The sequence below is a fragment of the Petaurus breviceps genome, unplaced genomic scaffold (genome assembly GCF_028583685.1).
Source record: "Petaurus breviceps papuanus isolate PSGF00001 unplaced genomic scaffold, PetGlider_PUasm1.0 296, whole genome shotgun sequence".
Classification (NCBI taxonomy): Eukaryota; Metazoa; Chordata; class Mammalia; order Diprotodontia; family Petauridae; genus Petaurus; species Petaurus breviceps.
The window spans coordinates 270,851-297,503 of record NW_027186046.1 but is presented as its reverse complement, the minus strand read 5'-3'; the positions used below and the strand labels follow the sequence as shown (position 1 = coordinate 297,503).

Below are 26,653 nucleotides of genomic sequence, written 5' to 3'. Positions count from 1 at the left end.
GAGAGCTACTCTATACACTTGGGAGAGAGCTTAATAATAGAGATAGAGCCGTCACAATTACTCTATTCAACGTGTTGAATCCATCGTCTCTCTGTCAGGAGGCAGGTAGCGCAGAGTCGTCTGGAATAGTCATTACAATCGTCAGAGATGGGACACTGTCCAAAGCTGGGGGTCTTTACAATGTTGTTATTGTTACCAATTACTCCCTTGATGTTATTGACTTCACTCTGCAGCCATTCACTTGCTAGGTTTCAATGACATTTTCTCTTTTATGGCATATTTGTGTTCAAATCCATTTGTATACCAGCCTTCATTCAGCTGCCACCCTATTACAGGGCATGACTTGGTGGCTTCCAATTGTTATTCCTAAAGGAGCTGTGAAAAACATTTCCATACATTTCAAGCCTTTTCCTCTTTCTTTGATTTTGCGGAATATGCCCTCTAGTGGTATCTTTGGTGACCGGGAACATCACACCTTCACTAGCAGGGAATTAATTAATTTGCCTATTTTCCCGCAGCCCTTCCTTGTTAACATTGCCAGTTTGCATGAGTGACAGGTGGAACCTCACCTATGGCTTAATTTACATTTATCTGATCAGAAATGATTTTCAGCTTTTTTAAACGTAATATTATTTTTAAATAAGCATTTATTTCTCCCCCTCTTACCTGCCATCTCACAGGTGAAAAGGAAAGTAAAAAGACTTTCATTACAAATATGCAGTCAAGCAAAATACATTCCCTCCAATATTTGTTATTTTCATTTCATTATCACCTTTACCAACCTGATAAGCTTTCGAATTCTTGTTCATTTTCATTAGGCATAACAGATGTGGAGCATTTTCCCATGTGATTGTTGATCATCTGTATTTCTTCCTTTGAAAACTGCCTGTTCTTAGCTTTCCATCACAGATCTATTGGGGGCTGGCTTATTTTTATAAATCGTAACCACTTTTTAAATACCTTGGATATGAAGTTTTTATCAGGGAAACTTGCTGCACATCTTTTCCCCAGTTAATTGCTTCCTTTTAGAATTAAGATGCATTAGATTTATTTTGTGATAAAATAGCAGGCTTTAATTTTCTCTGACCCTCTCTATCCCTTCTTTGGTGATGAACCCTTCCCCTACCAATAATTGCAAAATATATCTTCTTCATGATTCTTATACTTTACTTGAAGTGACTTTTTGGTCTAAGTCACACACCTATTTAGAGCCAATCTGGTATAGAGTATGAGATATTGGTCTATACTGAGTTTCTGCCGAACTACTTCCTAGCTTTGGGGTTGTTGGAGAGTATTTTTTTTTTCATTTGTTTGTTTTTTGTTTTAGGATTTTGTAGTAATTGGTAAAGTTGTGGCTTTGTAGTTGGAGGTATTGAATTTTTCAAAATACAGGGTTACAACATTCATTTTTTAAAATTTTATTTTCAATTAACAAATTCCATTCCTCCCCTTACCCCCTCAGCTCCCTATTCAAATGACAAGAAATATAATACTCTTTATACATATGAAGTCATACAAAACTTATTTCTGCATTAACTGTGTTCTAGGTGGGGGAAAGCAAGAAAAATAAAGAAGAAATTATATTTCACTAACTTCATGTAGATTGAAGTTTTCATCATGAATCCTTTGGAGTTAGGGTGGATCATTTTATTGATGAGTTGTCTTTCACAATTGATCATCATTACAATATTATTGTTATTGTGATACTGTGAAATTTTTTTTTCCTGGATCTGTTCACTTTCCATTGTATCAGTTCATATAAGTCCTACCCATCTTTTTTTTAAACCATTTCCTTCATTATTTCTTATGCCACAATATTTCATCACATTTTATGCCATAAATTATTTAGCCATTATCCAATTGATAAGTATTCCCTCAGTTGCCAGTTCTTTGCCACTACCAAAAAAAAAGGCTAGAAATATTTTTGTTCATATAACTCCTTTTCCTTTTCCTCTGATCTCCTTGGGGAATATTCGCAGTATTGCTGGATCAAAGGGTATACAACAATTTATAGCCCTTTAGACATACTTCCAAATCTTTCTACAGATTGGACTAAATCACAACTTCACCAACAGTGCGGTAAAGTACCACCTTTTCCACAACTCTAACAGCATTTATCATTTTTCCTTTTCTGTCATCTTAGCCAATCTCATGGGTGTGAGGTGTACCTCAGAGGTGTCTTAATTTGTATTCCTCTAATTATTAGTGATTTAGATGGTTTTTTTCGATATCGCTATTAATTGCTTGGATTTCTTGATCTGAAAAATATCTGTTTATATCCTCTATTTGATTGTATTTTGCTGGCAATATATGAAAATGCTAATAATTTCTGTGATTTTATTTGTATCCTGCAACTTTAGTAAAGTTGCTGTTTTGACTAGCTTTTTAGTTGAATCTATAGTTTTCCTATTACACCATATCATCTGCAAAAAGTGATTCTTTTCTCTTTGCTTATACTTCTTTATTTTTTCTTGTTTTATTATTATATTTAGCATTTCTAGTACAATATTCAATGATAATTGTTATAACAAACTTCCTTGTTTCACCCTTGATATTATTGGAAAGGCTTCTAATTTATGCCTTTTGCAGATAATACTTAACATGGTTTTAGATAAATACTATTTATCATTTTAAGAAAATCTCCATTTATTGCTGATTTATAATATTTTAATAGAAATGGGTATCTTATTAAAAATTGTGCTGTGTCCAAAACTTTTTTTGCATGTATTGATATAATGATGTGATTTTTCTTGTTTTTATTATTAATATCATTTATAGTTTTTTCCTAATATTGAATAAGCCCTGCACTGTTGGTATAAATCCAGCGTTTTCACGGTGTATGATCTTTATGATATATACACATATATATTCATGTATATACAATGCATGTATATGTGTATGTGTGTGTGCATATATATACATATACATATACATATATATATATATATATGTATTCATCTTGGTAGTACTCTGCTTAAATTTTTTGCAGGACTATTCCTTAGGAAAAGTGGTCTATATTTTCTTTAGTTTTTTAACTCCCTGGTTTAGGTATTAAAACCATGGTTGTGTCATAAAAGAAATTGGACAAGACTCCTCATTTACATATTTTTTAAAAGTTAACATACTGGAATTGCTTTTTAAACATTTTCTAGAATTCACTTCTAAATTCATCTGGTACTGGGGTACTTTCCTCAGGGAACTCATTTATGACTTAATTTTCTTTCCTAAGATAGCTATTTAAAATATTCTGTTTCCTCTCCTATTCATCTGGACTCATATTTAGACTATGAGTTAAATTGGCATGTAACTCCTAATGCTTTAGTTACATCTTCATTAGTTGCAATTCACATTTCATTTTTGACAAGTAATTTGGTTTCTCTATTTTAAATCAAATTGGCCAATAATCTGTTTTATAATTTTATTTTTTACAAAAATGCTATTTTTTTAACTTTCAGTTTTATTAATCTCTCCTTTGGTTTTCAGGATTTCTGTTTTGGTGTCTAATTAGAGATTTTTCATGTGTTTTTAGAAATTTGTTTTTTAGTTGCATGCCCAACTCATTGAATTGTTCTGTCTTCTATTGAAGTAAGTGTCCAGAGCTATAAATTTTCCCCTGAGTACTGCTTTGGCTATGTCCTACAAAATTTGTTATGATGTCTCATTGTCACCATCTTTCATAAAATTATTGCTTTTACATTGTTCTTGAATCAGCTCATTCATAAGGATTATTTAGTTGCTATTCAAATTTTAATTTAGGCTTCCAAGGTCCTTTATTAAATACAATTCTTATTGCTTTATTCCCCCCCCCAATGAATTTTATATTTAAGCTTGTCTGCATTTATCATGAGTTTTCATGCCCTAATACATGGTCAGTTTTTGTTCAAATGCCATGTATAGCTGAGAAATCAATATGCTCCATTCTGTTCTCTTTCAAATTTTTTCATTTGTTTTTCCTATAACTCATGTTTTCTTCTATTTTTTAGTTTTTGAATTTTTTGTTGTCTCGTAGAATTCTTAGCTCCCACTTAACCAATTCTATTTTTCAAGGAGTTATTTTCTTCAGTGAAGTTTTCTCTCATTTACCATTTGGTCAATTCTTATTTTTGAGGAATTTTTTTCAGTATTTTTTTATGCTTCTTTTACTAAGCTGCTTATTCTGCTGCCATCATTTTCTTCAACTGTTTGTATTTCTTTTCTGAATTTTTCCTCTACCATTCTTATTAGATTTTTTTAAATCTTCTTTTATCCCTTTCTTTAGTGTTTCCAAAAAACCTTGTTGGGCTCATGTCCAATCTGCAGTTTGCTTTGAGGTTTTGCTTCTAGATGTTTTCAAATCATTGTTATCTGTTTAGCTCTCAAGCTTCCTGGTCACCATAGTAGCTACCTATGGTCAAGTTATTATTATTTTTTTTTATCACTTGCTCATTTTTCCAACCTATTTCTTGACTACTCACCACTGGGGTGGATGTTTGGCCTGACCTATCTTTTAATCTCTGTTGCTTCTGCTGCTAGTGTTATGGGCTTGTAAATTTTTAGTGATTCCAAAGTGGTGTGATTCAGGAAAAGGTTTGATCACTGCCCTCTTGGTCTGTGCTCTGATCCTTACATAGGTAGGGCCCCTGTTCTCTTGCAACCTCTCCAACTCGAAACTCTGATCATGAACTAGCTAATGGGTGACAGGGCTGCCAAATTTCTCTTGATCCTGTGCCCAGTACTTGCTCAGCAGTGCCCTGGCATCTCTTTCTAGCCAGATATACAGTCCTCTTACCACTCCAGTGCCTCTGCCTCTGCTGTTGTTGCCTCCAAAGCCCATAGCTTTGTCATTTCCAATGTCATTTTCAGTGTACCATGCACCCAGTCAGGTCCCACTTCAGTGTACACAGACCTCTGTTTATGACTTCCCAAGATACCATGGGCTACAAAAATGATTTCCTGAGACTTTTATTCTTTCTTTTGCTCTCTCTCTCTCTCTCTCTCATATATATATATATATATATATATATATATATATATATATATATATATACACACACACATATATATATACATATATATATATATATATTGTGTGAGTTGTTAAAGATAGGTGTATTACAAGATCTAGGCAAGTACACTGGTCCCACTCTGCCATCTTGTCTCTAACCTCCATTTCTTTTTTATTACTTTACGATTGGTCTATTCAGTTTCTCAAGATTCCTATTTTTTAAGTACTTCAAAATCATTTGTGCTATAGTTTCATTTTTGGTCCTTCTAGGTCTCCTTCCTAGAATACTGGAAGAGACTGTGGAAAGAGACAATGGATACACTTTTCATGGAACAAAGATTTAGATTTGGAAAGGACCACAGAAATCATTGGGACCAATGCCTTACCTCAGAGATGAGTAAACTGAGGAACAGAGAGATCACTCCTTGCCCAGAGTTACCTAGCTAGGGAGCATCTGAGACAAGATTTGAACACAAATCTTCCTGACTCTAACCTAAGAGGCTTCTCATTACAACATACTTCTTTACACCGTTTTGAATATCAGTTTGATTAGGAATGTGACTAAACTGTCCATATCTTTAAGCCAATGACTCAAGACCCAAGGAATAGTAATAATACTAATACCTAGCATTTAAATAAAAATTTAATGCTTACAAAGCACTTCACAGGAATTATCTCATTTGGTCGTCACATTAACCCTTAGAAGTAGATGTTATTAGTATACACATTCTACTGAGGGGAAACTGAGGCAGCAATAGGTTAAATGATTTGCCCAGAGTTACACAGCTGGTGTCAGAGACTGGATTTGAACTCAGGTCTTGTGGCTCCAGGAGCAGCATTCTATCCACTGTTCCACCTACCATCCTAAAGAAATCATTACAGGAATAAATGTCCAATGGTTAACAAAATATTTATGCCAGAATTTTTGTTTCAATGAACAGGAAACAGGTGAATATTAATCAAAAATCAATTGTGGAATGGCTGATAAAGTTATGGTATATGAATGCTATGGACTATTATTGAGGAATACAGAAAAACAATAGTATTTCAGAGAAAAATTCATTACATCTATAGGGATCAATGAACAGTATGAAATTTGGGTTGTCTAATTATGTGAGTGCTGAAGCAAGAGGTCTTCCCTTGTTAATTAGATTCATGTTTTACCTCCAGTATAATTTCTCCAAAGTACAGCCATGTAGGAGTTCTATGTAAAGGATTTCCCGCAATCATTGCTTTTATAAAACTTTTTCCCAGTATGAATATTCTGATGTCTAGAGACCTCCCTCTTCCAGCAAAAGGCATGTCCACATTGAGCACATTCATAAGGTTTCTCTCCACTATAAATTCTCCGATGTAAAGTAAGAGATGATCTCTGACTGAAGGTCTTCCCACACTGAGGTCATATTTAGCTTGTGTCCAGAAAGAATTTTCTGATGTCTAACAAGCTCTTTACTCCATTCAAATGTCTTTCCTCATTCATTAGAGTGATAAGGCTTCTATCTAGTATGAATTCTCTGAAGGGAAAGAAAGGAGGACTGTTGCTAGAAGGTTTTATCACACAGGTTACATTCATAAGATTTCTCTCCAGTGTAGAATTTCTGATGCACAAAATGAGAGGAATAGTCCCTAAAAGCTTTGCCACATTTGTGACATTTAGGAAGCTTCTCTCCAGTGTGGATTCTCTGATGCAGAGCAAGACTGGAGCTCTGTCTAAAAGTCTTTTCACATAGATTGTAGTCATAACATTTCTCCAGTGTGGATTCTCTCATGGACAAGAAGACCAGAGCTGCATCTGAAAGTCTTTCCACAATGATTATATTCATAACTTTTCTCTCCAGTGTGGATCTCCTGGTATTCAACAAGATTGGAGCTCTGGCTCTCTCTCTCTCTCTCTCTCTGAAAGTTTTTCCACATTGAACACATTTTTAGGGTTTTTCTCCAGTGTGGATTCTCTGATGTTTTGCGAGGCCAGACCTGCCTCTGAAAGTCTTTCCACACTGATTACAGTCATAAGGTTTCTCTTCAGTGTGGATTATTTGATGATCAGCAAGACTAGAACTGCATCTGAAAGGCTTTCCACACTGATTACACTCATAAGGCTTCTCTCCAGTATGGATTCTCTGATGTTTACCAAGACTAGAACTGCATCTGAAAGCCTTTCCACATTGACTACATTCATAAGGCTTCTCTCCAGTGTGGATTCTCTGATGTTTAGTAAGATTAGAACTGCAGCTAAAAGTCTTTCTACATTGATTACATTCATAATGTTTCTCCACATTGCGCATTCTCTGATGATAAGTAAGATGGGAGCGTTGTCGGAAAGTCTTTCCACATTGATTACATTCATAAGGCTTCTCTCCAGTATGGATTCTCTGATGTTTACCAAGACTTGAACTGCATCTGAAATCCTTTCCACATTGACTACATTCATATGGTTTCTCTGCAGTGTGGCTTCTCTGATGTACAACAAGGGAAGAGTTTTCTCTGAAAGCTTTACCACCCTCATTACACTCATGAGATTTCACTCTAGTGTGAATTCTCTGTTGGGAAATAAGGGATAGTTGTCGCCTAAAAGCCTTTCCACGTTGCATACATATAAGTGACTTTTCACTAGTATGAAATTTATGATGGTGAACAAGGGATGACTGTTCCTTGAAGCCTTTAGCACATTCATTACATCCATAATATTTTTTTCCATTTTGAATTTTCTGGTTGTCAGTGAGCTTTGAATTACAACTAAAGTTTTTATCACCCTCATTACACACATAAAGCATTTCTCCAGCATGACTTTTCTGATGTGAAATTAAGTCTGAATTCAAACTGAAAGCCATCTCACACTGATTACATTGGTAAGGTTGCACTTCAGGAGGCTTCTTATGAGACTCAAAGAGGTCTGCCTGTTCAGTAAAGCATTTCCTACTTTTCCTATCCTGAGAACAACCATTGCCTGAGGTCCTTTTCTTGTAGCAAATTAGGATTGAATATTGCCTGAAACTCTTTCCATCTTTATCAAATTCACAGTGATTCTTTTGCTTTTTCTCTCTCTTGATATCAGTGTCACAGATTTCTCTCAAATTGCAGCTGCAATGACCATCATTCATGAATCTCTGCTGTCTTGATTTTTCCACAGAAATGCCCAGCTTGGCAGTAGTTTCCTGAATTTCAAGCCTCATCTTCCCATCTGAAGGAAAACAAAAGACAAATAAGCATATACACAAATCTATACTTTTCCTTCCATTGACATAAAGTTAACTGATTCCCTAGGAGAACAGTCTTCAAACTTAAATGGGCAGAATCAATCATGTGAAACTGCCATTAGCTCACATCCCTGGGATCACTAAATGTGCCAAAAGCTTCACATGCACACTGGATCCTTCCTTATAAGAAACCTGACATACAGAAAGTCTAGCACCCTCACAGTCACGGCTCAGGAGCTCAGCTGGCCGAGTGACCTGACCACATCACTCAAACCCTGTGACTAGGTGTGTTCTGTCCTCAGTATTAGATGGCATTTCTCTATTGCACTTTCTTTTTTTCTTAAAAAAAAAAAACATTTTATTATTGCATGTTACCTTGTTTGTACAGACATACAGACCATTGTGTAGGCAGTAGTTTAAGCAAGTGGCCAGTAGGACACTTGGCATGTCTTTAATATCATTTTAGAGATGTTGCTGCACAAGTATGAGTCATTTGCAAATGAATATGAGAAATATGCTGTAAAAATTAATTTGAGTTCAGTTATTTTTGAAATGCCAATGTGGTTGGATTTTTAATGCTATACTTATCACATTCTGTAGTAAATTTGGTTTTGCTTATTAAAAATGGTGACTACTGTTTTGCACTTAGTTGTTTGAAAAATAGTTTCTTTGGGAAGGCATCATTTAAAAATCCCTGAATGTAGGGACTGGACCAATGTCTCCCACTGGAATAGAAGGCTACAGTTACCAAGTGCCAGGACTCAGCAATGATCACTTAAGTAATCAGTTCCAACCCAGTTTTCTGGAGATTACTTTCCTCTTTAATGATTGGATATACCTCTATATCACTGTCCTCTAGTATCCATGTCAGCATATTTGGGGGCATTCCCAGAGGTTACAGTTATAGTTCCATCGATTTCTGGTCTAAGGATGCCTTTAAACAGAGAAGTCTTAGATCTTTGCCTGAGGCTCAGATAAGCCCCTTTGGAGCTTCACAATAATGGTCTAAGGGGTTTGAGCTAAAAAAATTTTAATGGAATATTGAACAGAAAATAATTGTGCAATTTTGTTATAAATATTTTTAAATAGAATAAATGTAAATATATAAATATTTTCCTCTGGAACAACAAGCATGTATATGTTTCAGGCTTAATAATTTTCTTTCTGCAGTGATTCCAAATAATCATAACCAGGCATCCTATGCTTTTCAAGTTCATGTACTGATTACATCAGACTCTGACCACTCCCAATTAAGTGCAATATATTGCTTCAGTTTCTCAACCTGACATCAAGTTGTTTCCCAACAGCCAGAAAGGTTTGAAATTCATGTCAAATCAATTCCCAGTGGATAGTCACAGGCATACACATGTGTTCATTTGTTTTCTGTCACTGCACGAGAGTAGTTACCTCATTTCCAGGTTACCTCATGTAAGCACAACTCATCAACAGAGTAATCACCAAATCATAATGTTACAAGTATTTGCCCAGATGGCAGGCTCTTTGAAAACCATGAATGCCTTATAAGGCATCTTGAAATTATTATGGACCATCATGACTGTCCTACAGAAAGAGTCTGTATAGTGCTATTTTCTGATTTAAATTTATCTTTCACTTATGTTACTATTCTTCAGTCTAGCAGATAGACTTTCAAAGGAATTGGTAAGCAACATCAGTATTTGTAACATTCAATACAATTTTTGTGAGAGTATAGCCAGTGTGCCAATAGCAGAAAGAAGAAAGTTATATCTGATAAAATTCTTTGCTTAGAAAAGTTCTTTAATATATATATGAACATTGTTTACAAAAAACAAAGCAACACGTGCAATTGACCTTCAAGTATATTTGTCATTTAATACACTTAGCCAATACAGAAATAAATATTCATGTTGTTTATTTTGTCGTCTGTAAAGGGAGTTCAAAATAAAAAAGTTCTCCATTCTCAGCAAACTTGTAAAATTCTCCTATCATTTCCCACGTCATCCATGTGTGAGAAAACATTTTCACTGCATTCTGCCTATCAATCAGAATACAGCTGGTGGTGCAAGTGCCAAGCCTGAAGTCAAGAGGACCTGTGTTCCACAGCCAGCTCAGAAACTTGCTAGTACCGTGACCTTAGGCAAGTCACAGTGCTTCTGTTTGCCTTGGTCTCCTTATTTTTTTTTTAAAGCAATCAGGGTTAAGTAACTTGCTCAAGGTTACACGGCCAGGTGTTTCTGGGTGGGTGCTAAGTGTCTGAGCCCGGGATTCGATCTCCAGGTCTTCTCAACACTGGAGCCGGTGCTCTTACTCGCTGTGCTACCTGGCCGCCCCGGTCTCCTTATTTCTAAAGGAGGATAATGGTAGCACTACTTCCCAGGATTCTCACAAAAATCCAAGGAGATGATATTTGCAAAGTTTCTGGCTTCTGTGACTTGCCATAGCATTGTCAGCTATTGTTACTATTACTTTGACTATTTTCTCCTCAATTCTGCTCTCCTTCCTGAATCGCCATTCTCCTCTCTCCTGGTCCTTACTTATGTCCCTGTAGAACTTCATGTATTCCCACACCAACATACTTTCTTTCACCTGGATCAGCTAATACTGGAGCTCATGATCTGTTGCTTCTTCTTAAATCATCTCCAAGACTGTGAGCTCCTTAACATCAGTCTCCCATCTCCCTAAACTGAGGGCGCCAGTCACCTACATGAATCTCCAAGAACAGAGACAAAGATCAGACTGTAAAGATCAGGAAAGGAACTTGGGTTGGTGAGTCTGTGAGCCTTGGCCATGAATGACTTCTAAATAAGAGACCGGCCTTCACTCCTACTCACGTGCTGCTGAATGGAGAGAAAGAAAATCATGGAACCAGGTTGCCTGGATCCACTACAAATTTAGGGAGCAAAATAACAAGTGGGCCCCCGCTGTGGCAAGGCAAGCCTTTGACATCTCCCTGACTCCCTATTCCACTCATCACAGCAGCTTTTCCAAATTGTTTCATTCCTCCCCAACCTTTCCACATGGCTTGCTCACCTTCACCCACGCTCTTAGCTGAGAACTCGGCCTCCTGCTTCACTGAAACAAAGGGATATTTACCCAGAGCTCTCTTACCTCCTCCCCGTCTCACCTAAATCTGAAGCCTTCTGTTCGTCCTTATTGAATCACAGGAAGCAGGGGCCGCCTGCCTGACAAGGCAAATGTGCCCAAATCATCCCATTCCATTCCATCTACTCCTCTGCTACATTCCCGACACTATCATCTCCATTTTCTCACTAATCTTTAGTCTCTCCCTTTCTACTGGCTCCTTCGCTATTGCCACAAATGAACCCATCCCCCTCCCCCCCACAGCCAGCCCTCAAAGAACCCTCCCTTGATCCATCCACCCCCAGTAGATACTGTCCTATATCTCTACTCCCTTTCATGACTGAATACCTAGAGATGGCCACCTATCCCGAGGTTTCCAACTCCTTTACTTTTACTTTCTACAAAACTCTGTAGTCTGGCTCCCAATATCATTACTCAACTAAATCTCCTCTCTCCAAAGTTACCAGAGATCTCTGAACTGCTAACTGCTAAATTGTTCAGAGGTTCAGTGACTTGCCCACTGAAAAGCCCTTTAGCAACTGCAAAAGCACTTTTCTCAATTTTCAGCCTTCTTGGTCTCTCTGCAGCTTCTGCTACCATCACTTATCCCCTTTTCTTTGATACCTTCTTTCCTCTAGGTTTTGGTGACCCTCCTCTCTTTGGGTTCTCCTCTCATCATGTCCCAAACTTCCCATCTTCCTCCTTTCTTAATACCCTCTAGGTCACCCTCCCAATTGTGCAGACTCATAAAAGTGTTGCCAACCACAGCTCCATCTTCAATCTTTTGGAAAGTCCCTTTGTTTCCACCTTGGTAATGTCTCTCACATACATCTCCCCTTCTCTCCCAACACTGCCACCTTCTAGGTTCAGACCCCAATTAGCTCACACCTGCAGCATTGAAAAAGCCTGCTGTTTGGTCTCACTGCCTTGATTCTCTCCCTAGATCAGTCAATGCTCTCCCCAGCTGTCAAATTCACCTTCCTAAAGCTCACATCTGACTACATCACTACCTCCTCAATAAGCTGCAATGGCTTCCTAGCACCAGGCTGACATAGAAAGTCCTCTGTTGGACTTTTAGGGGCCTTCCTCATCTGCCCCTCTCCCCCCTTTCCAGTCTTCTTTCTTCTCATGCCCCCTCCACATATGCTATAATCCAGCAGCAAGCCTCCTATGTCTTTTTTTTTAAAGCAATTGGGGTTAAGTAACTTGCTCAAGGTTACACGGCCAGTTATTCTGTGTGGGTGCCAAGTATCTGAGGCTAGAACTGATCCCAGGTCTCCCGACGCCGGGGCCGGTGCTCTTACTCACTGCGCCACCTGGCCACCCCTCCTTCCTATGTCCTGAACAGGACAAACCATCTCCAGTCTACAGAGGTGTTCCCATGCCTAGCCTGCTTGCCCTGGCTTCACTAAGGCCCACCCTCTGCAATAAGGCTTTTCCCACCCTCCTTAATCTAAGTACCTTCCCTCCCTTGACCATCTCCAATTTATCCTGTATATAGTGAGTTCCACTTTGCTCTGTCCATGTTGCCTTCCCCACTAGTCCATGCACTCCTTGAGAGCAGGAGATATCCCTCACCTTTCTTTGAATCCCCAGAATTTAATAAATGCTTATTGACTTGAAGGGCTAGAAAAGACCTTGTATTTGACAGCCTAGACCCTTTCTGGATAACTTTAACACAGCTCCATGACCCAAAGTTCCAAACAATGGATATTACAGGCTCATAGTTTTATTACTCAAAGGGAAGTGAAAGGCATGTTGTCCAACCCCTTCATTTCTCAGATGGAGAAACTGAGGTTCAGTGCCTTACCCAGTACAAAAAAAAGTGAAAAAGAATTGCAAGTCAGGTATTTCTACCCCGAGTGTAGCACTCCCCTCACTGTGACATGTAGGTACCCCTTGTGATAATAGCCCTCATACAGCTGCTTTCCCTTCACTCACCTAGACAGGAGGTTCTGGGGTCTTCTCCCTCCAGTATCCACAGTGCTTTCCCTTGGCCAAAATGGGAGATCAAAACTTCTCTGAGAATTGGAAGTCCTGGGCATAGGGAATAAGGAGGGAAGAGGATGGAGAAATACTTGGAATTTAGTTCTCTTTAGGGTAAGTGGGCATGAAAGAAGGGTCACAGGACTCCTCAAGGATGGTTTCCACGGTATTTATTATTGGAAACTTATGGTGGGGGATGGTAAGGAGATCATATGGAAGCCAGTTTGGAATCAGAAAGTTCTGTTTTTTCCACTTCCTTCATAGAAGGATGGGCTGATTCTGTAGATTCCATTACCCAGAAATTAGGAAGCAGCTGTTAGTGCAGTGGGAAAAGCCTAGGCTCTGGATTCAGGAAGCTCTGAGTTCAAATTAGGTCTCGGACACCCATTAGCTAATTGCCCCAGGCAAGTCACTTAACCTCTGTTTCACCTCAGTTTCCTCAACTGCAAAAATGGTCATAATTCCATCACCTAACTCACAGGCTTGCTGTGAGAATCCAACTGGATAACATTTGCTAAGAATGCTCTTAGCACAATGACTGGCACATTGTTGGTATATACAAATGCTTATTCCCTTCTCTTCCTTCCCCACCATTTGCAACTGGAGTCTTGGGGAAGTATAAAGGAACTACTATACCAGGCTTCTGAGAGTAAGACTGGGAATTTCAGGTATATATTCCAAAGACCAGACCCAACCAAAGAGGAAGGGGCTGCTTTGGGAGATGGGGGGTGCCCTGCACTGCCCATCTCTAAGAAAAAACCGCATGAGTAGTTTTCAGAACTCTGGCAGACAAAATTCATGATAGATAGATACAACTGCTGAGATTAGTCTGAGATTCTTCAACACTGATTTGATCTTTGACCTCAGGCTCCCTAGAACCAGTAAGGGACAGCTTCAAGAGCAAGAAAGGGCACCCCAACTCTCTATCACACACTACGAAGACCTTTTACATGAAAACCAGGCAGCAGGAGGCCCCTGTCTCTTGGACACAAATAGCACTTTAGCCTTTCAAATCATTGATAAAATGCTAGAAACTGCATGCTAGGGAAGGAATGAAGGCAGTCCCTTTGATAGTATATTCATATTTACCAGGGGAAGTGTCCTTACCCAGGGAGAGCAGGTTCCGGGCATTTTCCACCATGACCTCCTTGTACAGCTCTTTCTGAGAATGGTCCAGGAGGCCCCACTCCTCTGGGGTGAAGTCCACAACCACATCCTTGAATGTCACCAACTCCTACATCAGCAAAAGTCATAGGACTTAGAGCTGAAAGAGACTTGAGAATTCAACTACTTCAACCCTCATGAATTTACAGGAAGAAACAGAAGCACATGAAGAGATGGTATTTTCCAAAGGCCATGCCCTTTAGGAGTATCAGAGCCAACACTTAAAACCACAGTCATGAAAAGCCCAATGGAATATTGAGAATATCAGTTTATATATGCAGTTGAAATAAAATTGGGAAATGTGTTACTAGGAATTGTTTCTTCCTATGGAATCAGAAGAATGATGTATTCTATCACAGAAATGTGAGGATCTCTGGAGGAGAAAGGGAGAAGGGATGGGAAATTTCTCAGAACAGACATAAGTGATACTATAAAGAAAATTCCATTAAGAGTTAGTAAGGGGGGTGGCCAGGTAGCACAGTAAGAGCACCGGCCCCAGAGTCAGGATGACCTGGGATCTAATCCGGGCTCAGATATTTAGCACCACACCCAGACATAACTGGCCATGTAACCTTGAGCAAGTTACTTAACCCCAATTGCTTTTAAAAAAAAGAGTTAGTAAGATACTAGCAAATATTTTGTATTCTGGGGGGTAAAATATTTCCTATGCTAATTGAAAAGAGTGAAGAAAAGATCTAGTTTGTTTCCTAGGTGACTGAAATAAAGTCTTATCTAGATGACAACATGAAAGGCCTTCTTAAGAGAGGTTAATCAGAATCTGAACTGAACTGAGTCCTATGAGACTGTTTCCTTTTATGAGCAGTACAGTGGCTAGAACCCTGGGCCTAGAATCACAAAGACAAGCTCAAATCTGGCCTCAGACACTTCCTAGCTGTGTGACTCTGGGTAAGTCACTCAACACTGTTTGCCTCAGTTTTCTCATCTATAAAATAAACTGGAGAAGGAAATAGCAAATCACTTCCATATCTCTGAAAAGAAAACCCACGAACATCTGGTTTCGGCAGGGCAGAGTAGAAACAGGACTACCCCACTGCTCCAGCTTCCACCTTCCCCAATCCATGTAAACAGGGGACTCTGAACAAACTTTGGAGCTGCAGAACCCACAAAATGACACAGAGAAGCTGACCTCCTGCTGAGGACAGCCCAGCAGGCTGGCAGGAATAGGCCAGCGCAGTTCTCAGGGAGCCAAGCCCAGCCCCAAGCTGAGGTTTTAGCCCCAGGGTGGGCCTGACCAGCTGCTGGCTGGAGGGACTCCAGATCATCAGCAGCTGTGGCTGTTTCCAGAATTATCAACACATAGATGCAAAGGACAAAGTGAGAGGTCAGTGCAGTCTGGACTTTGGGACCCAGTAAGTGGAAGTGTGTGGATTTTGGCCCCTGGGCGAGAATACACTGGGATGCCCTACACAGCCAGCCAGCGCCATGTGGCAGCTCCAGCTCCTGGCCTGCAGAGTGTAGACCAAGCCCCAGTCTGAGGGGTAATCACTCTTACTTTAACCTGCTTGGATCTTGGCCGGCGGTCTAGGGTGGAGGTCCTGGGGTGTGTGTCCAGCTTGCCAGAGCATGTGGAGACCTCAGAGAGGGCACCCATATAATACCTCCAGCAGCTAAGAAAATCCCAGCATTTTGGATAAAAGCTCCCCTGTCTGTTGGCAGAGTCCTACTGTGGCAAAAAGCCCAGGGGTCAAGTGACTGAGGGGTGACATGACCAGGCAAAGGAAACAAAGCAGACAGAAGATTCCAACATTACACTCCTATTTTGGGGACAAAAAGGAGCAAAGCATGGAATAGGAGGAAGACAGTGAAGTCAGAACTCCTGCACCAAAAACTTCAAAAGAAAATACAAGCTGGTTACAGGCCATAGAGGACCTTAAGAAGCAGATAAGAGAAGTGGAGGAAAAATTGGGAAGAAAAATGAGAATGATGCAAGAAAATTATGAAATGAGAGTCAACAGCCTGACTGAGGAAAATAACACCTTAAAAAACAAACTAACTCAAATGGCAAAAGAGGCTCAAAAAAGGCAATGAGAAGAAGAATGCCTTAAAAAGCCAAATTTGCCAGATGGAAAAAGAATCTCAAAAGCTCAATGAGGAGAATCATTGCTTCAGAATTAGATTAGAGCAAATGGAAGCTAATGACTTTATGAGAAAACAAGATGCTGTTAAACAGATCCAAACAAATGAAAGAATAGAAGGCAATGTGAAATATCTCATGGGAAAAACCACTGACCTGGAAAATAGATCCAGGAGAGATCATTTAAAAATTATTGGACTACCTGAAAGCCATGATCATAGTAAGAACCTAGAAATCATCCTCCAGGAAATTCTCAAAGAAAACTGCCCTGATGTTTTAGAACCAGAGGGCAAAACGGAGGTTGAAAGAATCCACTGATCACCTCCTGAAAAAGATCCCAAAAAGAAAACTCCTAGGAATATTATAGCCAGGTTCCAGAATTCCCAGATTAAGGAGAGAATATTACAAGCATCCAGGAAGAAACTATTTGAATATTGTGGAAACACAATCAAGATAACCCAGGATCTGTCGTGTTTCCCCGATAATAAGACCTATCCCGAAAATAAGCCCTCCCCTTACTGTGTAAGATTCCTCTAAAATAAGCCCTCCCCGAAAATAAGCCCTATTGAGATTGCTACTATAGTGAAGGTGATCCCCTGCGCTACACGCTACATTACGGTACCCTCTGTATTCACCGTCCCCCCCCAGGTGAAACGCACGCCGCGCTCCGAGCTGCATCCAATCAGAGCTGCAGCAGTGAGCACGTCATCCTGTTCTTTATTGAATTCATTATTGAATAAAGGTACATTTTTTTGTTCACATTTACCTGTTTATTAAAATTGCTCTCAATGTTCATTAAAATAAGCCCTCCCCTGAAAATAAGCCCTCTGGTGTTTTTCTGTCCAAAAAATTAATAAGACAGTGTCTTATTATCGGGGAAACATGGTGGTAGCTTCTACTTTGAGGGATCGAAGGGCTTGGAATATGATATTCTGGAGGGCAAAGGAGCTGGGATTAAAACCAAGAATCACCTACCCAGCAAAACTGAGTATCATGTTTCAGGGGAAAATATGGTCATTCAGTGGAATAGAGGACTTTCAAGCATTCTTGAAGATAAAACAAGAATTAAATAGAAAATTTGACATTCAGATACAAGAAGCAAGAGAAGCATGAGAAGGTAAACAGAGGAAAGAAATCATAAAGAACTTATCGAAGTTGAACTATTAACATTCCTACATGGAAAAACAATAATTGTAACTTATGAAACTTTTCTCAGTAGTTGAAGGGAATAGAAATATATATATATATATGAGGGTATATGGGCATATGAATACATATGTGAATGTGTGTATATACGTTTACAGGTATACATAGAGAGGGGACACAAGACCAATTTAACAGGAAGGGATGATATTTAAAAGGTGAAATTAAGAGGTGAGAGAGGAATATAATGAGAACAGATGGGTAGAGACAGAATGGGGTAAACTATCTGATATAGAAGAGGCAAGAGAAAATGGTTACAATGGAGGGGAAGAATAGGAAGGCAAAAGGGAATGGGTAAACCCTATTCCCATTGAATTTGGCTTGAGGAGGAAATGAAATACACACTAAATAGGGTATCTCACCCTACAGGAGAGTAGGGGGGGAAGGGTATGAGAGGGGGGATGATGGAAGGGATGATGCAGGCTGGGCAGGAGGGAAGTTGGAAGCACCCACTTTTGAAAAGGGACAAGATCAAAGCAGAGAATAGAACAAGTGGGCAGTGGGATAGGAGGGAGGGAAATATAGTCAGTCTTTTACAATATATTTACTATGTTATCAAGGGATGAAGGGAATGAATCTGGAATTTAAAGTTTTAAAATCAAATGTTTAAATACATACATATATACACACACTATTATTAATACTATTTTACATGTAATTGGGAAATAAGATATACAGGCACTGGGGCATAGAGATCCACTGGAAAAGTCGAAAGGGGTATGGGAGAAAATATGGGAGAGAGCAGATTGGAGGAGGGGATATCCTGTGGGACTGCTATTTTGGAGTGGTGGGTAGGGGAAAAAATGGGGAGAAAATTTGTAACTCAAAATCTGGTGGAAATGAATGATGTAAATCAGAAAAAAAAATTTTTTAAATAGTTTTCTTTAAAAAAAGAAAAGAAAAGAAAACCCACTTTATAAAAGGGGGTTAGGAGTCCATGAAAAGTTACACAATACTGAAAAATGAATAAACAAAAACAAAGTTGCTACACTGAGGGTCTGAGGTGATTCTGGGTATGATGTATGATAGCCAGAACATCTCAGGCCTTTGCTTTATCTTCACTTTCATTTGTTAAAAGCATATATTCATTAATTTTGAAATTTAGTTACATAGAAATAAGACTGACCAAGAAGAGGAAAGGAAGTTCCCTTCATTAATCAAGGTGAAATTTATTAACCAAGACTGGAGTTTGACCTAATTCCTGAGAGAGACACCGTCAGTTTTCTTACGAGAAATAAAGGGTCTAAACATACCCCTCGAACTCTGGAAATCAGGACAAGAGTCAAGAGAATGGGCTGAGGCAGACTGAAGAACGACACAGAAGGGGGGCTGACCAGATCTAGAAATGCACTGATACTTGATGCCAAGTTCCAACTAAAATCCTACCTTCTGTAGGCTTTTTGCAACTGTCCTTAATTCTAATACTTTCTCTCTTTTCATTATATTCTACTTATCTGCCTGTAGCTTCTTGAGGACACTGGTAATCGTACTCCGACTCAGTGAGGGTCCCACTGGGTTCATTGTCTCAGCCAAGCACCGGGGCACATGTGGAGCTCTATATGGCTATTGGTCCTGTCGAGACCAGGGAGTAAAATTGGCAGCCTGAGCCTTTAGTCTACTGAGCCAGCCAAGCCTGTAGGATGGTCTCAGTGCATTTTCAGGGAAAAGCTATCCAACTTCTGACGTTTAGATATGGGTATCTATGTGGCAAAGTGGACAGAGCCAGGCTGTCCCTGGAGTCAGGAAGACCCAAGTTCAAATTCAGCCTCAGAAAATTACCAGCCATGTGACTTTCAGCTAGTCACTTACCCTTTCTTAGCCTCAGTCTCCTTAATTGTACAATGGGGATTTGTACAATTTGTACATTGTACAATGTAAGAGAACTTGTGCCCCTGGGTTGTTGGGAGGGGATCGTTTAGCACAGTACTTAGTGCACAATAGGGGCCATATCAATGCTGGTTCCCTTCTCTCTCCTTCTTTCCACACCCTCCTGGCTGGTTCCCCACCTCAGGTCTCTCACCACCCCAGTCCACCCTGCACACTCTGGCCAAATTCATTTTCCTTAAGTACAGATTTGACCATGGAACTGCTCTTCTCAGCCAATGGCACTGGATCCCTCTGGTTCTATGACCGAACAGGAAACCTCTCTAAGGCTGGAAAGTCCCAGCCCAACTGGCCCCAAATCTCCTTCAGCCTCCTGTCCCCAGAGATCCAGCCACGTGGGGCTTCTCCTGGCTTCCATCCCACCTCCCACTTCTGTGCACTGCTGCCCACCCCCCTTAGCTGGAGCTCCCTCCTCACCTCTACCTTAGAGAGTCTCTCACCCCTCGGGTACCATGTTCGGCATGAAGCCATGCCCGCTGCCTCCAGGCGCTGGTACCCTCTCTCCATAGCCCTGTGCCTGTAGCTCCTTTATTTACTTGAACTTTTTCACTCTGAGATTTAGGCTGTGTCAATTTCACCGTGAATCTGTTCTCTCCTCCTTTTGAGTATGAGCTCATCTGCACAGGGATTATGTCACTCTTTGCGGCTTTCCCCTCATACCTAGGACAGCGCCTGGCACATAGTAGGCACTTAAAAAAGTATTGATGGATGGAGGTTTTTTCCTAGACCACCTCTTCCTTCTTCAGTCTCTATTGCTCTGACAAGTTGACTTTCTTGTGCTCTGAGCCATCTATGGCCAGCCGTTTCCTGCTTCCCACTTTGGTTTTTGTTAAAAGAGCATCAGCTCCCAACTTCTTCTATCCAGTGTCCCCCATTTTGTTATGTCCAGACTACTTTCCAAATGTCCTCACGTGATGGGGGAGGGAGCTTACTGGAATTCCTACAGCACAGAAACCTAAAGGGGGTTAATATAAACCAGGAGGGAGATAGACAGTGGTGTGCTACAAAATGTTCAACAACCAGTTTTGCGGGGAAAAAAATACACCAAGGCAGCTTTATGTTTTCTGTTCATCATGAACATCACTTTCTTTTGTCTTGACAATGAACAAAAATATCAAGTCCTGACTTGTAGTTTTTCTGATTCCTAGGATTTGATGCACATATGAAACATTTAACAATCAGCTCTCACCAGCCAGTTGATGCTGGCTCCAGCCAGTGAAAAGTCAGTTTTAGGGAGAACATAACTGATTCTCTTTTGTTCTGTGTTTGCCATTTTGCTGTGGATGAACCACAGGACCAACTGTAATGGCTGGTTCCCGTCAGTGCCCTCTTTCCTCTTCTAATTGGTATAAAAAGACCCAACTGCTAAAAATCAAGTCTTTAGAACAGTTTCTAGAATGCCATTCTCCCCTATCTAGACTGACATGGAAGTCCCTTGGATTTGGTGCCACCAGTTATATTAACAAGGACCCACTGCTCATCTTTCTTTCATAACTGAAAAGACACTCCCCTCTGATGGGGTACCTGGGGTCTAAATCAATTTGTAAAACCAGTTTGTACAATTGTAACTGCAATTTGTAATGTAAAATTGTAATCTGTACAATCCCTTTCCCAGCCTCAAACTCTGCCCCTTCCCCCTTTGTTCTTACTTAATCTCTTCATGTCTCCTTCCTTCTGGCCCAAATCTCATCTAAACTATCTGTGCACTAAAGTCACAAGTTCCTCTGGGTCAGCTCTAACCTTTATCTATGCACTGAGGTCCCTTCCCTCCATCTGGTCAGCCCTGACAATGGCAGCCCTACCCTTTAAAAGTAAAAGCCTGTACCCCTCTCACTCGCAGATCCCCTAAAAGACTCTTGCCCACTTCTCATAGAAGCGTAACAATAAACTTCTACAAGTCTCACTCCAATTAAGCCTGAGACCTTGAATTCTTTCCAAATGCTATTTCAGGTTTTCTGGTCTTGGGTAAGATCAAAGTTCCTGCTGAACCTAGAGGGAGCCATCCCTCATCACCTCCACAAGCATACCTTTTTGTCTTTGTATAACCAGCTCCAATGAAGAGTCACCAATATTTTTTCTCATGTAATGTATAAATAGTTTTGCTGAATTGTTCATGACAATTTCCCTTCTAGTTCTGGCAGGGTGAGCCACAATACAGAACAAAAGAAAACCTGTTTCTTGGATTCCCGCTGCCTAGGCAGCATTAGCTAGTGAAAGGGATGAAAAGATGAAAAAATCCAGGTGACAAGAGCCACACCCACCTTCCTAGAAGGAAGCAGCTTCAGGTTTTCCAAGCAAATGGGTCACCAAGGCAGGCAGAGAGACAGGAATCAATAGTGATCGTGAGGTTGTTCACTCATTTTCAGTCGTGTCTCGACTTTCCAGGATCTCATTTGGGGATGTCTTGGCAGAGATCCTGTAGCGCTTTGCCATTTTCTTCTCCAGTTCATTTAGAGATGAGGAAATTGAGGCAAGCAGGGTGAAGTGACTTACCCAGGGTCACACAGCTAGTAAGTATCTGAGGCCAGATTTGAACTCAGGAAGATGAGTCTTCCTGACCCCAGGTCTGACACTCTATCCAAGGTCAACCTAGCAGCCCCTACAATAGTGATGGGAAATCTCTATTATGCAAATATTGGTGGGAGCTCTCAGTGTGTGTGTGTCTTGGTCCCTCTATCTCTGCCTCTCTCTCAAAATAAGAGCAGCCAATAATGTCTTGACTAGTCTTCAAGATAATTTCATCTTTCAAAACATTTGAGAACCAAAAAAGGAAAATCCTACTCTGAAATTAACTGTCAGTACCAGGAAGGAGCTGGATGCCAACAAGACACAGGGGAGGCACCAGTTGCTGTCATTTCGGCCAAGTCACAAAGGAAGGCAAGCATTGTTTATTTCCTTCATTCCTTCTAAATCTGATGATCACCCCAAACAAAGCAGCAGACAAAGAGGATTGAGTAGGGGTGAAATCATGAATAGCTATTAAGTTCAGCTTCTTTTGGGCACTAAATAGCAGCATTAACACATTCCTTTCAAAGACACGTGGCTTGTCAGTCTTTCCCAATGTTCTCCTCTTCCCTCCTCGGAATTTTAACAAATGCTTTAGTGATTCTCTTTTCTTTCTTTTTTAGAGGGAATGGAGAGGAAAAGGGAAGGGTGAGAGGAAGAATAACCCCAGTTACAGGAAGCTGGCAACCCAGTAGGTAGAATCCTGGGCCTGGAGTCAGGAGTTCAAATTCAGACACAGACACTTGCTAATCATTTAACCAATCACTCTTTGCCTCAGTTTCCTCAACTGTGAAATAAAGATAATAGCACTTACCTCAGAGGGTTGTTGTAAGTGGGTTTGGGGGAAAATATAACTCACTCCATTTTGTCAATTATTAAATTTCTTTGCTTTCAAACTAATGCCTTTTTGAGTGGCACAGAAAGTCTCTTTCAAGACCTCCTTGCCTTTATTAAAAAGAAACTTCCTAGGACTTAGAAAAATTTCACCAACTATTAATTCCCATTCCCTCTATCTTATTGGACAAGGCAAATAATAGGAGCTCAACATGTGCTAATTAGCTGCCTGGTGAAGAAGATCCTCTGGTCTTAGATTCCCTACAAATACAGAGCTAAAGTCCTGTTACAACTTAAGCCTCCTCTTTCTTTTAAAAGAAAAAGTTTGCCCCAGTTTATGTATCAGTTTATTTTTACTTAGGACAGCTTGCTTAAAATGAGGAAAATAATACCCACCTCCCAGGGTGGTCCTGAGGATTTAATTAGATAATAATTGTAAATTGTTCAGCACATTTTATAAATGTTAGCTATTATTCTCTCAGACACACACATAAATATATATATATACATATATATATGTATGTATAAAATATATATAAATAAACATATCTTTGGAACTAAAGAACACCCCTATCCATCCCCTGCTGATGGAGTCGGTCACCCTCTGGAAAGGATCAGAAAGGGCAGTGTACCTGTCTGGCTCTATCCTGAGCTGCCTTATTCAGGCCATCTCTACCAAGGACCCTGACAATTTTTACAACAGGATCAAATGAGATGATATTTTAAAGACTCATGGCACGGTATAAGCACCATGACCAGCCCCAGGCCCCTTTCCAGTCTTCTTACACCTTCCTCCCCTCCAGCTCCTCTCTGACCCAGGCACACTGGTCTCCCAACTGATCCTTGACCAAGGCCCTCCATCCCCTGACCCTGTGCCTTCCCAAGGCTGTCTCTCCCTCCTCACCTGAGCCTCCTGGCTTCCTTCACATTTCAGCTAAAATCCACCCTCTGAAAACAAGCTTTTCCTGGTTGCTGAAACCTTCCCTCTCAAAGCACCTCCCACATACACTGCAGAGAGCTTGTTTGGACATGGCTGTTGACATGCTGTGTCCCCCAGTTGACTGGGAGCTCCTTAAGGGCAGGGACTGGTTTTTCCTTCCTTTGTATCCAAGTTCTGAACAGTGTCTGGCACAGAGGAAGGCCTCTGTAAATGTTTACTGACTTGACCTAAGAAATGGTAAAGGGAAGGGATTCAGAGAGACCTGGGAAGACTTGTGTGAGCTCAGGCAGAGTCAGTGAGCAGAACCAGGACAATTTCTGCTCTGAGGACAGCACAGTCAAGGACAGGAGCTGGGGAAGCCTTCAGGCCTCTGCTGCAGGCCAGCCCAGACAAGACTCAGGGTGAAGGGCTTTCCCTTGACCTTCAGTCACTACAGGGGAGAGCTTGGCCCCAAGAACCCGGATGGGGGGGAGATGATATGGGAAGGGAGGTGGGCTAGGCAGGCATAAACTATGCCTACAGACAGGGCCTAGTGAGTGATGGCCCTTGTCAGTCACATGTAATGAGGGGGAAGCTAAGAACAAACAGAGAGGGCAGCAGCTGGGCCAAGAGTGCTCAGGATGCCCAAGGGCCATGGATCAGTCCCAAAGGCAGAAGAGGCAGGGTAGTGATGTTACTACTCTATTCAATTCCAGGCCTATGTGTATAAAGAAACAACTTGGAGGGAAGAAGGACTGCCAGGCCCTCAGACAATCCTGTCTGTGCAAATGGCTTCCTTGGCTGATGTGGGTCATGTCTGCACAGGCTGCACTCACCTGGGCTGGGGGGCTGTGGCTCCCTGGGCCCATTCCCTCCGGCTCCAGGCTCCCTGCCTGAGCCAGGCCTTGCTCCTCTGCAGGCTGAGCTGGGGAGGGAGAAGGAGCCCAGGGGTGGGGACGTCTTTCTCTCCTCTTCCTGGGCAGGAGGGTGACCTACAGGGATTTACAGAGAGTGAGGTCCCACAGCAGTTAACCATGACCCTGGCCCTGCCCTGAGGGCAGAGACTCCCCCAGGGAGGTACCTGGTAGGTCAGGCTGGCAAATGAAGATGCTCTGAACAGGAAGACTCCTTCCCTCTCTCTTAGACCTTCTCTCCTGCCCACCTTTCTACAGGGACCCAGGAGGCAGAGGGGACTTGGAGATCCTAGGTGAGGTGACATAAATCAGAGCCTCAGTGACCCCTGAGTCAGATCTCTCCCTCCAGCTGGTACACTCCCCTCTACACAGCCCCTCACCCAAGTTACTCTCTCTTTCTGTCACACACACACACACACACACAATCCAGACAAAAGACAGATTTCTTGATGCACGAGGGAGGGCAGCTAGAGAAGGGTGAGGATTCCAGGACAGGATGCCAGGAAGGACCGAGGGAAGCCTGAGGGGGTGGACAGAATCCGGCCTGGGGTTCAGGTGACTGGAAGGGGACCGAAAGGCTCTGAAGAAAGTCGGGGCAGAGAAGCAGGAGGTCTGGGGAAGGATGGGTCTGGCAGGCAGGATATGGTAACAAGGTGGAAGAGAGGAGGCATCTGAGTGACAGAAGAGAACAGGGCGACTGTGTCCTGGGATCCAACTAGGAGCTGGGGAGGACTCCTGGGGCTTGGAGCTTAGCCTGGGAAGATGGTTATCTAGGTCCCTGGAGGGACATGCAGGGCAGGGGATACCTGGGAGCTGATCGGGAGCCAGCAAGACAGTCACATGTCCAGCTAAGGGAGGCCAGGCAGGAGCCTTAGTGCCTGGGTCCTAGGTTTGTTCCAGGGCAAGAGGACAGGACTCCTGGCTCTTGGAGGGAGCCAGGGTTGTTGGACAGGAGTTGGGGGCGGGGAAACAGGCACATGGATTCCTTGTGTGGAGGCTGAAGGTGATATTCCTGGGTCCCTACGGGGGTGACATGAAGGTTGGGTAAACCCGCGGCTGGTGCCCCAGGATGTTTGGGATGGGGTGCCTGGGATGGGGAGCCAGCTTTGGAAGGGAGGGGACACTCAGCAAGAGGTCAGACAGGCAGGAAAAGACCCAACGGAAAGGGCAAGCAGCAGCCACCAAGACCGAACCGACTTCCTGGCTCAGACCTACCTAGGACCTGCATGCAGGGGGCTGGCTTCTGGAAGGCAGACGGATCACAGCTCCAAAGGAAGACACGAAGGCAGCCTGATCGCAGGGCTAAGGGCTCCGCTAGCAGTCAGCCTGCCCTGGCTGCGTCCTCCCAGTCCCAAGCCAGCCCAGCCGAGAGGCCAGGAGCTCCCCTCTTTTCCGAACCTCAGACCCCGCCTGCCTCTCCTCCCTGAGCCCTGCCCTCCATCACGTGGAACCCTTTGACCATTAGAAATAACCTTCCACCGCAGACTCCTCCCAGGCCTCCACCCCAAGGCTGGAATTCCCCCTGGACTACCCCGACCCAGGCTGGTCCCCGTGAAGTTCCTCGTCCCAGTCCTCCGCCACCTCCCTCCATCCCCCCTCTCCCTGCCCTGGGGCTCAGACCTTCCCCTTGAACAGAACCCCTCTTCCAGCGCTGCCCTGGCCACACTCATCTTTCTATACAGGACCTCCAGGCCCTACAGGTCCTTCTTTTTCTTTGTGAGACAGACCTATTGCATTTCTGGCTTAAAGGCTACGCGGTTTGACAGCCCTTCGGGCAGAGTTCCAAACTCTCCCCCAGAAGGGTAGAGCCAATCACAATCCCGCTACACCTCTTTTTCCACATCCCCTCCATCCTTTTCTTTTATGTTAGCCAATAAGATGGGTGTGAGCATTTCGTTTGTTCTCATT

The 26,653-nt window shown here is 41.9% G+C and overlaps 1 pseudogene; it reads right to left on the bottom strand.

The window, feature by feature from the left end:
* Positions 1 to 5,878: 5,878 nt before the first annotated feature.
* LOC138167760 (zinc finger protein 135-like) lies at positions 5,879 to 26,183 on the bottom strand (annotated as a pseudogene).
* Positions 26,184 to 26,653: the final 470 nt, after the last annotated feature.